This window comes from Cydia splendana, chromosome 22 (genome assembly GCF_910591565.1).
Source record: "Cydia splendana chromosome 22, ilCydSple1.2, whole genome shotgun sequence".
NCBI classification, from domain to species: domain Eukaryota; kingdom Metazoa; phylum Arthropoda; class Insecta; order Lepidoptera; family Tortricidae; genus Cydia; species Cydia splendana.
This window is the reverse complement of record NC_085981.1, coordinates 646382-660716: the sequence shown is the minus strand read 5'-3', so window position 1 is coordinate 660716 and position 14335 is coordinate 646382. Positions and strand designations below refer to the sequence as shown.

At 38.9% G+C, this 14335-nt stretch overlaps 1 protein-coding gene across 3 annotated transcripts in view; it reads right to left on the bottom strand.

Annotated features, from left to right (window-relative positions):
• The window catches only part of LOC134801564 (zinc finger protein rotund-like), a 197697-nt gene that overhangs the window by 166791 nt on the left and 16571 nt on the right, over positions 1–14335 (bottom strand). Inside the window, exon 1 of one of the 3 annotated variants that reach the window (XM_063774177.1) lies at positions 12797–13333. The exons of the other annotated variants lie outside the window; for them this stretch is intronic. The gene's annotated coding sequence lies outside the window, so the exon portion shown is untranslated. Of the gene's footprint in view, positions 1–12796; positions 13334–14335 lie in introns of those variants that run through there. 3 annotated transcript variants of the gene reach the window in all.

Here is a 14335-nt window from a genome sequence, read left to right as displayed (position 1 = left end):
ATATCAGTTTGATATCAGATGCACGTTCGAATTAGCCTGTATGTCCATATAAACAACACTAATCCACTATAAATCGCCACAAAAACGCGTTACATTTCCGCACCTCGTATTTCATAATCGATCACTAAAACGATTAGAATCATAATTGAGTGGATCAAGTAATTACTAATTAGTACAATGTAAAGTTTTTTTGGTAAAACGATTGACGGTCGGGGGCAATTTTGGAAGAATATTGACCGAAAAACGACCAAATTGCAGGATGCAGGGCGTCGTTCGGTCGTGGGATGGGCGTAAGCGAGGATGAACCAGTAAACAAATGTAAGAATAAATGGGTAAAACTAAAAAAGTATTATTGCTTTTCGAAGAATAGTTTAGTATTTCGAAGTATCATTTTTCTTTTCTTCGAAAGTTTGAATTAACCCTTCTTTCTTCTTTTTCTAAGAATATAATAGGCGTGGCGTTCAAATGGTCACTAGACTGTCCGCAGAGAGAGATTCAGGACTGTTGGCAGATACAGATGTGCCATCGCATAATTACGCAGTAGTTTGGTCATACTTTTTAGATAACATTGGATTTGTATTCGAATAACTGATGGTTACTTTAGACATTATAGAGAAAAAGCCCAATGAACTGTTCAGATAAGTTCCGCTCACATATGAAACCGATAATAGAATCTAACTTGCAATGTAGTTAGATGATTATAGATAGATACTTTATAAATAAATAGTATCATCTGTAACATAATGAAATTATGTTCTTTCTTATCATTCATAGCTGAGTAAGTATTAACATTATAATTTACAAACTAATAAATTGTTGTCGTTAAACACATTCAAGAGTAAATACTTAAATTTATTTGTAGGCATTTGTCTTCGTGTCAAAATACATTAGTCGTGACTCGTGAAGATGTTACGTAAAGTAGGATTTAAATACTTTCCTCTGGCTACGTATTCCAAAAATGTTAGATATACTTTTCAAAATGTGTGATTTAATAGAAGTGTCCCAAAATTCGCAAGATATCACCGATACTCATCAAAACAATTAATCATGCTTAGTGCATGTTGCATGACTCGATCCCGCGTAACCATGGCGTAACCGGTAAGCGGCGCAAAAACGTTTAATATCGTGTATTGAAAGTTAAGTGCTGCTATTAGGCGCGCCCTGAGCGGTGTCTTCCGTCTTGTCTTCAGGATTGTTTGCTTTGACACATATCTTCATATAGATTTTCGTAAAAAAATATACTAAAGGGGCCCACTGATTACCAGTTCGCCGGACGATATCAGCCTGTCAGTTAAACGCAAAATTTGACAGCTCCGAACAATTGACAGGCTGATATCGTGCGGCGAACTGGTAATCCGTGGGCTCCTTTACAAGCTTTCGATGACTGTACTTTTCTTTCAACAGGCAACAAATAGTTATCTAGACAAATTTTACAAACCCAAACAATTAGGTTGTGTAGTTTCTATTAGTTTTTACGACCACCTCCTGTGTCCATCGTCAGATCAGCTCGATGTTACCATATTATTGCATTGTCACCCAACTTACATGTGAAGTTTCAGCTCGATCATATACTTATCATTTTTATAAGTAAGTTACATAACTTACTAGGCACATACCTACCCCTGTAAGTTGGACCCATTGGGTCAAAGAGGAGAGATCGAGAGAGAGGATATCTTAGAGATCGCCCAGTAGTGATAGTATATCCTGTTTATCTTATCATCAATTTCATCGAGGTGACCATTAGGGTCTCCCCACACCAATCGACGCCGAATTGGCAAAAGCCGATAAAAAGAGCTTCTACACAATAAGAGCGACAAAGATGTCGCTCGGCTCGGCCGACGACGCCTTATGACCATATTTTTTTTCAGAATTGTTAAAGTTCTTAGGCACCTTTGCTGGCAATACTGTGTTTGCTTTATGCCAATATCATAATCAGCATACTTCGGGGTTTTTGGTGCGCGAACGTTTGATACTAGTCAGAATATAGACCCGTGATTCTTTAAAAAAAGACTGAGACTTGGACACATACCACTTTCATTCATAATATCCATTACGACAGTTAAAACGCATGTAGCACCAAACGGAAGTCTCTCTTAATCCAACCCAAATCAACCTTACAACCAAATTACAGCTAGATACAACTTACAACATAATCACAAACTAAAACAAATGAACCTAATAAAGACAAAATGAGACCAACTATAAGAAACTGTAATGACCACCGATTCGTTCCGACCAGCTTCCGTTACCAGATTCAAATTTTTTCCGTTTTTTTGAGTTAATGGTTTTTTGCTCTTGTACTTATTGTTTTCGGGGCGTCTGATCTTTAATGACGTTGGTGTAATACGGGAGGTAATGAAGTGGGGTTGCGAAATCAGTTTTGAGATTAAGTGTGGTGCGTGAGTGATGGTTTATGAACATACATCGGGGTTTTCGGTGCGGGAATGTTTTACACTAGCCAAATAACAGGTAAAAACTGTAAAAAACGATACTAATTTAACATTTCTAAGCACATTTGAACCTTACTACCTACGTTTAATTCATAGTTTGGTAATTATTATACAATAAACAAAGTTATAAATACACGAAATCATTCCCGACCGAAAACCCCGATATATGTTTATGAATGTGGGTTTTGCATGTCGGTTCGTGTTCTAATGAAATTACAAGAAACCCTTTAAGAAATCAATATTTTAAAAAGAAAACATGAATATAGGTTTGTAACTATACTAATAGACCGTTTTAAGCCTTTATGTAAAACAGGTGATAATGATAACCTAATTTACTTTACGAATGATATATCCTTAGGAACCTAATTTACTTTGATGAAATATCGTTTAATTAAAGGAATTCAATCGTTATTTTGAAATATTAACTTCAAAATATCGTTACTTTCGTTCAGTTAGAAAATTACTTATTGTGAATATTTCTTCTTTAATTTGTAATCTGCATAATTAATGTGTTTCTTTTGCTTCTTAAGCCCATTTTATTTAATTAACATTTGCGTGTCCTTTTAAATCCCTGGTTATTTTACCGATATCAAACTTTTTGTTCCTGTAGCAACTCAAACAAATATTTTAAAACGAATTATTTGAATTGAAAGAGAGCCTTTACGAGCTGCTGTTATGAAAAATACTTTAATATTCTCAAAGCCCATTCAAAATCTCTTAAAGGATGACTCACGTTAGACCGGGCCGGGGCCGGGCCGGAGCTTCCGGAGCTTCGTTTTGTATGGAAAGCACCACATGATCACCGATCAGCCGTCTTAGAAAACCTCGGAACGGGCACGGCCCGGTCTAGCGTGAGTCAACCTTTAATCATCTCTATTCTGTCAGCAGCACAAAAGACAAACACGGTCAATCCGGTACATTTGCGAATACTTATAATAGGTAAGTATTTTATAATTGTTTTTTTTTTCTTGGAAAATGATTTATTTACATACAATATACATATAATTATACAGTAGTACTACTAAACGAAATTAATAACTAGCTTAAATCTAAAATAGGCCCCTGAGGCATTGTACCAAGGATGCTGGCGGCATTTCCTCGCTGTATCGCAATGCTGATTGTTATACCTATTTGTAAAAGTGCACAGTTTAGTCTCTGAATTTTATATTGTCAGAGTAACTCTCCGCAAATTTGGCAGGCACAAATTGTCGAATATAAACGTCAATAGAAGTCAGATTCCTTTGACAATATGACATTTACCAGTGTAAATCCACACAGTGGATTTGTCAGTACAAATCCACACTTTGTTCTGTCAAAATGGGAGCAGGATTGAGATGGACTCTTAGTACAGTCGCTATCAGATATATCGCGGCCAAGGTGTTCACATCTGAACACGCACTCTAACTCACAATAGAGGCGTGTTCAGATATTTGTGAGCAACTTGGCCGCTCCGATATATCTGAAGGCGCCTGTACCTCTACCTTTTCGGAGCCCATCTAAAACGCTTAAATCATCAGAACGAGCACCCTGATTGCCGTAAGCACCGTCCATCCGGTGCGCTTGCGGTGGCGGCCGCACCGCAACGATATTGGTTTACTCCTGTAATTCCACGGATGGAATCATTCTGATGACTTCGGTTGGTTAAAGGGTAAGTGGTATAGAAATATGTTCTGATTTAAGCTTAAATTCGTATTTGTCGCGTGATAGAGACAATCGGCTAGATTCGAACTTTAAAATACGTCAAAAAATTGCTAAAGATACGAAAAGGGTCGGATATGTCAGACATGTCAGTGTCAAATGTGACGTTTCTTCAAACAAAAACGTTTTTGACATTGACATATCCGATCCACATCGTATCATTAGCACATTTTTGACGTATTTTAAAGTTCGAATTAGGCCGTATGGTTGGTTAGTGGTGATAAAATAATGAATGATATAAAGTTTAAAATTCCAACTGTAATATATGAAATAACTTTTGCCAACGGCAATCGACTGAGATTTTTTTTATGCATTTTAAATATAAACAAGTTTTTTGTTAAAATATTAACACTTAAGATTTTTAGCATTGCTTTTTTCCATGGACCTAGAATGTTACGGACGTAGTTTCGCTTAAAACACAACTGTGATTCCATCATCCACCAATTTCATAGTATTTACGCGTGACACACACACATTGACAAATAAAAAATAAATAACATAACATAAATAAAAAATATGCCGACATTCGTAGTTAAATCCTGCAAGAATTGTACCGATCGAAAGAAAAAAAGTGACGGAATAACTTTTCATACTTAAGTTTATCAATTAGTACGTAAACTCACGATATTTCATTGTTTATAAATTATCAAATTGCAAAACAGGAGTGTGACCAGTAATTTGAATAGGATGATTTCCCGAAAGTAGGGTAATTGATGCCCTTCTTATTAAATCATTATGTATATCATTTAGGTAAAGTTAAATTATTGATTGTGCATTTCAAACTAAGTCGGTATGGTAATTTAAGGATTAAGAAAGGAAGGAAGGAAGGACGATAATAAGGATTAAAGATTAAAGACGCTTACATGAATGTTTGATAGTTAACGTTTGTTTGTTATGTATATTAATTTGTTGTTTAACACCAGATATGTTTCAAGTTAAATGTATAAATTAAAAAAACATGAACTGATTTCATTCCGATGCTAAATATCATTATGTATTGAAAATAATATTTGCACAAAGTAATTGTGCAACAATGCGCATTTTAAAGACCTATAAAATCAGTTAGGTTAGATTAGTTAGTTAGGTTAGTAAAACTGTCCTATTTTAATATTTGAAAACAAGGACGATATTGAAAATAATTGTTTCACCATTAGGGGAGAATTTGTGTTACATGGTATCACTCGTCTACACGCACACTTTCAAACCGTCCGCCATTGCAGTGTCACAGTTTGTCTTAAGTGACATTCCCTCTGTCAAATATATAACTCTATGCTTTTATCCTTAAAAAGTGAGGGCTTGCTTGTCTATGACAAATGAGAAATTTCCGCAAAAACAACTAACACTAAGAAAAACAAGCGAACCAACACCAAAAGCTTTAAAATACAAGTTAACCGACCATTAAAGGTGCAAACTTAACTTAAAGCTTAATAAAAAAGCACAAAGCGCACACATATCATAAACGTCAGTTAAAGAAACATCGAGAAATCATCTCTCACCATAACTCACCACTAAAACATATACTATTTGTTTAAAATGTAAAGATGCGAGTTCACGAGCAGAAGGATGAATGTCTGATCGAGTATTGGTAATGCTTAACAAACTATTGCCTCGATATAATCGGGATAAAAGAGAAGTAAAGGTGAATTTGGTAAGAACTCGGTTCTTGAGAGTTTAAATTAGAATGTACATACTCAACATACTTTAATGAGACGCTGTGAATAAAAGACATTTCGGAGTCTGTTGAATGATGGTATAAGGGTAAAACAGACACAAAAATGACTCCTTCGATTTTGAAGGATGCCGACACAGAGACCGGTAGGGATATGATGTTACAGCTTGATAATGACAGCATAATGTTTCTTTCAAACGTTATCACGCGGATAAGAACGCTGAACGTCGTTGAACGTTGTCGTGAGAAAGAAAGGTGTAAGTGCTGAGGTGACGAAAGACAGAGGAGAATGGAAGAGAAAACATGTTGTGCCGACCCTACATAACGTGGGATAAGGGCAGGAAGAAGAAGAAGAGAAGAACGTTGTCCATCATACGACTCATGACGTATGATACTTGTAGTCATGAAGCCACTGTAAATTTTGTATTGACTTGTAAAAGAGAGCTACTTGCAGAATATATTTTTGAATTTGTACTGCTGTTAGTAAAATTAAATTCGCAGGGGATATAAGTGGGTAGGAGGTACGTATATGTATATATGTGTTCACGAGGTCTCACTAACAGATGTGTTTGACGGACAAATCTGTCAATATTCGATGTGTCAATGTTAATGTATGACCTGTCTGCCCATCCGTAGAGATCTAGCAAATCCTGCTACAGTCCTCGACTCGCTACTCCCATTATCCGCGAAACAAAATCCCATTGGAGTTACGACGTTTCTGTCTGGACGGGTCGTAAGCTGTCAGGATGATGGTGACGGGTTTACGATACTAACGAGCCTTGGGAACGGGTAGACAGGGATGTGAGAATTTGACGCGTTTTTATTGTCTGGAGAGATTTTTATTTCGTTATTCTCCTGACGACTGGGTATCAAAATTTGCCAGTTTAACACTAGTTCTGTCATATTGACAAATAAGTAGTTAAAACTTAAATGGGGTTTAAGTACCTACTACGAGCAGGACGCATGTCGTTAGTAAAGTAGGTATCAGGAGCGGAATATTTTGAACCTGCTTTAAAAATTATGATTTTAATTTGTCTGATTTTTTAAATTATACATATTTATCCCTAAACTGCTCTTTAAAAGCTGGGCTGATTTTGAAAGGGAGAATCTCAATTTATCCGTATATTTTGAAGAGCGCTCCATAATTTGTTGGAGGCAACAGGATCGCATTGGATTGAATTTTGTTTTTTAAATGAGTAAACTATTTAGTTAGTAAGTAGGCACTTACCTACTATTGTTACAAGTAGCAGACTAGAAAATATGAAAAGCTGTATTCAGGATACGGTGGCCGATTATCCCATATTATTTCTGAATTAAATATTTCCAATGAAACTCGACATCAAAACTTCCGTGAGACAATGACATATTAAATATAATATTAAACCGGGTCACTCACGTTTATAAAGTCGATGATTGCTCGACATGTTTCCCTTGGTATGTTTTAAGGGAGTTCCCTCTGCCAACAAACTGTCCTGCAGTTTGGCAGAAGAAAAAACTGTACAAATAGAGTTTACTTCACCTGAATAAATGATTTATTTATTTTTTCATAACGAGGAGCATTTTCACAGAGCGCACGCGTTGGTGGTCCGACGCAGACTGCTGGTTTATAAACGTGGGTGACCCGGTTTAATATATTTAATACACTTGACATAATTCCGATTTTGGTCACCGTTTTGACACTCGTATGTGACAGGCTACGTATTGTAGGTACATTACATTGTAGATCTATGATTGTAGCTGTGGGAGATGGTTATGATATGATTTAAAGCAAGTGTCCAGTATTGCCCACTGCCCGTGTCCGTCGAGGGGGCGGCACCCATAAACCTGGGGTATAAAAACATTGTTTACGACGCGTACAACGAAGGCTCATTATAAGTAACTTGCGTGTGATATGTTGGATAGTTTACTTTGGGATTTGGATGGTTAGCAAAAGAATTATCACCTTGAATTTAAACTGTCACGAGTCACTAGTCATACTCGTACTATCTTTTATCTGCGGCGCGGGTAACGTGAATAGTACTGTATACCTATTAGTACTTGAAAATGGGGACCTAGGCTCTCTGAAATATGCTAGTGATTAAAAAAACGTAAGTTTAACCATAAAATTAACTTTAAATGGTTGGTAGGTATTTTTAATGGAAAAAAGATATTATATTTCATCGTCTTTAAATTAAATTTCGGTAGTTTATTTAGTTGTAGAGTGGTCGGTTTATATGACAGCAGCAGGTTTGAATCCCTCCAGGATCGGTGATTACTTTTGTTACAAACTTATTACTAAAAATACATAATATTAATTATTGGTATAACAAACAAATACTTTAAGCACACACATTTTAATAGGCAGAGAGTTTGAAAAGCTGTTCGATTTATGTTTGTCACTTAAAACACAAACTATTAGCAAGTTCCCAATCAATCAATAAAGCGTGAAAGTGGCGATAGGTACATTAATACATTACCATTAAATCCAAATGATATTAACGATTCAGATCATAAAGTTACGATTGAAATAATTGTTCATGTTAATTCTGGTCCGACATATCAAATGCGATACTAAATTTACGAGGTCTCGTCGATAGGGATGTACCACCGTAATATTCCCGATTGTATACAATTTAATTTAATGATTTAAACTTAGGTATAATTATGTACAATACACATATATGTTCAATAATGTCCATCAAATCTGCTAGGCTAGAGAAAATGAAACGGGATTATAAGAGTCACACAAACCTTATTTTTTTTTCACATTGGGGAAATGCGTTTACGCATGCCACCTGCTCCGGGGGAACCAGGAGCGGTGACGGACTAACCACTAATAGGACTACCGTCTAAAACCACCAACGAATGTCGACTCCGCCTTGTAGAGGAGCGCCGCAGGATCACTATCAGCATTCGACTGCGTACGCCCCCGGCGGCCGGCCCATGGGCCGCAGGCGATTGTGGATGCCAGTTGGTAAGCCACCCCTAGTCCTGTGAGCCTTTAACAGCAGGGACTCCCCCCGGAGCCCTGCACAGCCCACTACGGTGGAGGCAGCAAGTGCGCATAGCGCCTGGCTCTGCCTCCAGCCCGTCGCCGGCGGAGTGGGTGCGCGTCAGGGTCATTCTCGCGCGCACGTTCCGCTGCCTCCTTCTGTGACATTATCTGGTTACTGAAGGAGGCCATGGCTTTCCATGCCTTTTCGCTGTCGAGCATGGCATTAACAACGCTCGGCAACGAAAGGTCTGCTCCTAGTATTGCCTGAAGGGTGGTCCGCTGAAACCTCCATGCAGGACACTCCTCGAGAGTATGACGCGCCGTCTGCCTGCGCGCCACACTCATGGCACATGGGGGATTCCTCCCTCCCTATGCGGTGCAGGTACTTACCAAAGCATCCATGGTCAGTAAGTATCTGCACCATGTGAAAAGTCAGGGTTCCCTGCCGCCTTTCCACTAATCGTATAGCCCCTACCGTTGTCAGCCCATACTCTGCTGCGGCGAGTTCTACCCTCCAGCGGCGAAGTGTCTCTACTTGGGCTAACGCCAGGATGTTTCGCACTTCTTCTTCTTCCGGGAATTCTGCCGCCGCTCTTCTCCCAGCCCTGTAACGGTGGACCTCCGCAAGAATGTGAGCTTGCAGATGCCAGGGAGGGTCTGCAGCCAAGATCGTTGCCGCTGTAAAGGATACCGTCCGATACCCGCGGATGGCTCTCAATGATATTGCCCTGTGTGGCCTGCACAGTAGAGCCCTATTTTCCGCAGAAAGGGCATCTACCCATATAGGAGCACCATATAGGGCCATACTACGCAGGACGCGAGAGTAAAGGAGCCTACATGTGGCGTTCGGCTCACCAACGTTAGGAAGCAGCCGGCTGAGGGCTGCGGCTGTAGACATCAGCCTGAGGGCAAGACTGGCAAAGTGCGCCTTAAATTGCCAACGGCCATCCAGAATAAGGCCTAGGTATTTCATTTGGGCCTTAACCGCCACAACCTCCCCATTTACTCTAATATGGGCACTGTGAGGGGGTCCTCTTCTTGGGCCATGGAAAAGAAGAGCTTCCGTCTTGGGTAGGGATACCTCAAGACCCAGCTGGTGAATTCGTTCCACCATAAGTGAGGTTCCAATAGTCACCTTTCTGGCTGCATCTTCATAAGAGATGCCCCGGCACGTAATAAGTGTGTCATCTGCATAGGCCAGCACATTCATTCCAGGCAGGACTGGGCCCCGCAATAGCCAGTCGAACCCTATATTCCATAGCGTGGGCCCTAGGACGGAACCCTGTGAGACCCCGAGTTCAACCGGTCGCCGACGAAGCTCACCATTTCCGTCTTCCCACGTCACGTAACGGTCTACCAGATAATTGTTCAACAGCCTCTGCAGATAGGTAGGCACTTTAAAGAAACGGAGTGCCTCCTTCAGCGTTTCAAATGGGAGGCTGTTGAAAGCATTTTTAACATCCAAGGAGACTGCCAGCATAACATTGCCACCTTCTGTAGCCTGTCTTGAAAGCATTTTCAAGTGATCGATTGCGTCGACTGTCGATCGGCCCGCTCGGAAGCCTAACTGCTTATCAGAAAGGTTTGGGTCCATTTCCTCCAGGTGTCGAACGAGGCGGTCAACTAAGATTTTCTCAAGCAGTTTACCCACCTCGTCCAGCAGCACAATAGGTCTGTATCCAGATGGTTGACCCCTAGGCCGGCCTTCCTTGGGGATTAAACAGACCCTGCCTGTTTTCCATCGCTTCGGGAATTGTCCAGTTTGAAGGCACTTGTTAAAAAAATCCTGGATCCAGTCGACCCATGACTCTGCGGCAATAAAAAGTAGTCGGCCCGGCACACCGTCTGGTCCTGGGGCTGTGCGTCTCTTACGAAGCCTATGTAAGGCTTTCGCCATCTCTCCATCACTTATTGGCGGAACATCCGTCTCGTCACATGTTACTACGACAGAGGGGGGGGGGGGCATTATAGGAGGATCATGTCCCAGCGAGGCCGGGAATAGAACATCCATGATCCTTTCTAAAGCTTCTCGTGGTAAAGTCTCGGTTGCAGGAGCACCTTGCGTTATTAGCTTCTTGCGTGCAGCTTTATAGGGGCGCCCCCAGGGGTCTCGACTTAGGCTGGTCAGAATTTCCTCTCTTGCCCTGGTTTTCGATTGCCTGATGGCCGTCTGCAGTTCCTTCTTTTTTTCCCGGTAGACACCTCGCAGGTGTTCTTCAATTATCGGGTCTAAACCATAGCGCCTCCGATAACGCACGTATGCTCTGCGAGCAATATTGCAGTCCTTTCGTAAACTTTCGATCTCCGGTGTCCACCAATAAACGTGTTGCCTTGCCGGTTTCCGTCGAGTCCGAGGCATGGCGGCGTCACACACCCCAACCAGAGAGTCGCTTAAGTGATTAGCCAGTTCATCTACAGGGGACCACTCCATCATTGCATTCGAAGTCGCCCAGCGCTGCATAAGCGCTGCTTCTCGAGCAAACTCCCGATCCAAGAGTCACACAAACCTGGCCATACAATAGTTACGCTCTCGTTCTTAAATAACATACATTTTGATATGAATGGGGATGCGGAAAAACTTACCGAATGCACTGGGTCGGATTTTATTCCTTATAGAGTCTCCACTGAACGGCGGCACTTTATTATGGTTGTACGAATTATAGAGATCCCTTTTGGTTTATATTATTCTTAATTTTCTTCTGCACACAATATCGTAGCGAATTTTATTTTCAGATGTATTGACATGACATGTGACTTTTTCTTTTTTATCGCCTTGGCATGTATATTTGAAAACCCGACAAGGAGGTCAGAATACATACGAGAATAAAGGTTAGATATTTATACGTGGCGCAAACAATGAACACTTAAACAACATATAGGTACATACATAGGTACCTAAATATGTTTTCATTGCTAGAAATTGCAATACAAAGTTTTACTCGCTTTATTTTCTTTATATAGCAATTTCTAGCATCGATAACTAGTACCAGACATAGATATACCAGCTATAGATGTCTCTGTTAGGCCCATTGGTTGACTGGTAGAGAATGCCATTAGGCAATAAGTCCGCCGTTTGTACATTATTTTTATGTTTTGTGCAATAAAGTTTAAATAAATAAATATACTTATTATAATTATGTTACGTAAATGCTCATGCCAAGTTTCAGAAGAGCATAACTTCTATTGCATCTGAGCGAGTTTTTGGCGGTGGGTTCATAATAATATGGCTCTTATTATAAGGGAAATCAAATTATGTACGTTTTACAGGTTTTATGAAAAAAATACATAATGTAACATCAATATTCTCCAATCATCATCATCTTCCTCGCGTTGTCCCGGCATTTTGTCACGGCTCATGGGCGCCTGGGGTCCGCTTGGCAACTAATCTCAAGAATTGGCGTAGGCACTAGTTTTTACGAAAGCGACTGCCATCTGACCTTCCAACCCAGAGGGTAAACTAGGCCATATTGGGATTAGTCCGGTTTCCTCACGATGTTTTCCTTCACCGAAAAGCGACTGGTAAATATCAAATAATATGTCGTACATAAGTTCCGAAAAACTCATCAATATTCTCCAATATTCTCTCGATATAAGAATATTCCTGCGAATGGAACATCACTACCCACGTACCTAATGAAATTTAAAATATACGATATTCATCTAGCTTGAAAAATTTCAAAAAATCCTCACTGAACATACGAACAATATCGACTATAATTAAAGTAAAAATATTCATCAATCAAATAAAAATATTACACTGTTGCTAAATAATTAAAATACTCGATTAGGCAATATACGGCAAAGTTATTTATTATAATCGCGTGCTTGTGTTCAGTTTCTGTATTAGATTACAAAAATGGAAGCAATTGTTTATAATTCCAGTCATTAAGAGATCCTATTACAATTATTTATAATGATTTATGTTACGATGATATTTACAAATCATATATGCGTTTTCATTAATCAACTGTTGCACGCAGAGAATAAAGTAAATCTTATAAATACCTGTTCATTATCACCCCAAATTGCAGAAAATACTGCTCATACTCCTTTTCCCTCCAAAACTACGGAACTAAACACGCACGACAATCACAACATAACCTAGAGCAGTCAACACACGCTAATATCACTCAGAAAACCACAATTTCAAGCAAAAACAATGCTTTTCAAGCCAAATCGGGCAAAAGACGGGCCTCGGCAGCGGGACGCAAGCAAATTAAGTCGATACGATAATTAAAACCCTCGCACACACACAAAGAACCGACATAAAAATGGTCCAGCGAAAAAAAAGTATAGGTTTAAAATTTGCCCGGTATAAATTTGTGTTTTTTTCCCCAGACTACTTATGTATGGGGACATGCGCAGTAAAGGGTTAAGGAATACAACACTGCTAATTTAAAAAGTCGCTTTATTCTTTTAACCACCGAGCTTATAATACTTTTTAATTTAGCAGGTTTTTAGTAATAAAAAAGTACTAGAATAATCCGTGGCGCTGCGATAGCTGTCAATACAGAAAGGTTCGTGTTTACATTGCGACGTGTTTCTCGATTCCGAATTCGAAATTTAAATATATAAGATGGTTTTGTGCATGTTTTTTTAATGAAATTTCAATTGGAACAAGAAGTAACGGTTTTTCATGCTGTGTATACATAACCTATACTCGTATATGGGTGTTTTGTGTTTTTACTTGAGTGTTACAATGATTTTATAGTGTTTTATCGTAAGTCAGACTGCCCAGTATGAGTCCGAGTTATTTTACTATGATATTTGCAACATTGTACCGGCAAAGGAACAATTGACTATTCATAATCTGATGGCCATTAGAGTAACCATTTACTTTTTTTAAACACCCTACAATTTGTAGTTTAAGTTGTACGCTGAATTACGAGGTCTTAATTTTAAGATTTTGTGAAGCATTTTCACACACATTTTTAGGATAGAACGTCATAATTTTCAATCACAAAGCTGGTCTGACACAATTTTGTATGGAAAATTAGGGACATGTTTTCTTTTTTTATTCAATACTCCTCGTAATTCTGAGTCTAAATAACCCAAATAAAAGTTTATCGTAAAACTTAGACAGATACCTAAGCAAGAATGAAGATATTTTCTAGGTATAATTTAAATTTATGATCATGTTTTTAAGTAGTAAGGCCATTTTTAACAACGAATTAATATTTAACGTGGAGTAGTTTTTAGGTATATTTATAAATTAATGTATTTTACACATTTTAATTTTGTATTTTTAAATATTGATAATTAAATTACGAGATGGCGGGACGACCTTGACACATTTTGTAAAGAGTGGCGGGAGTGTAAGGAGTGTGAATGTACATTAGATAGGACCAAATGGCGGGAAAGAGTGGTGGCCTTTGCCCAGCAGTGGGACACTCCTATAGGCTAATAAAAAAAATTAAATCTTATGAAATTGCTTTTTTAAGTTGATAAAATTAAGCATTAATGATATATCAGATTATTATTAGAATAGAATAGAATAATTTTTATTTATAATAAAATACACATGCACAAAGGTGTCCGGTAAGC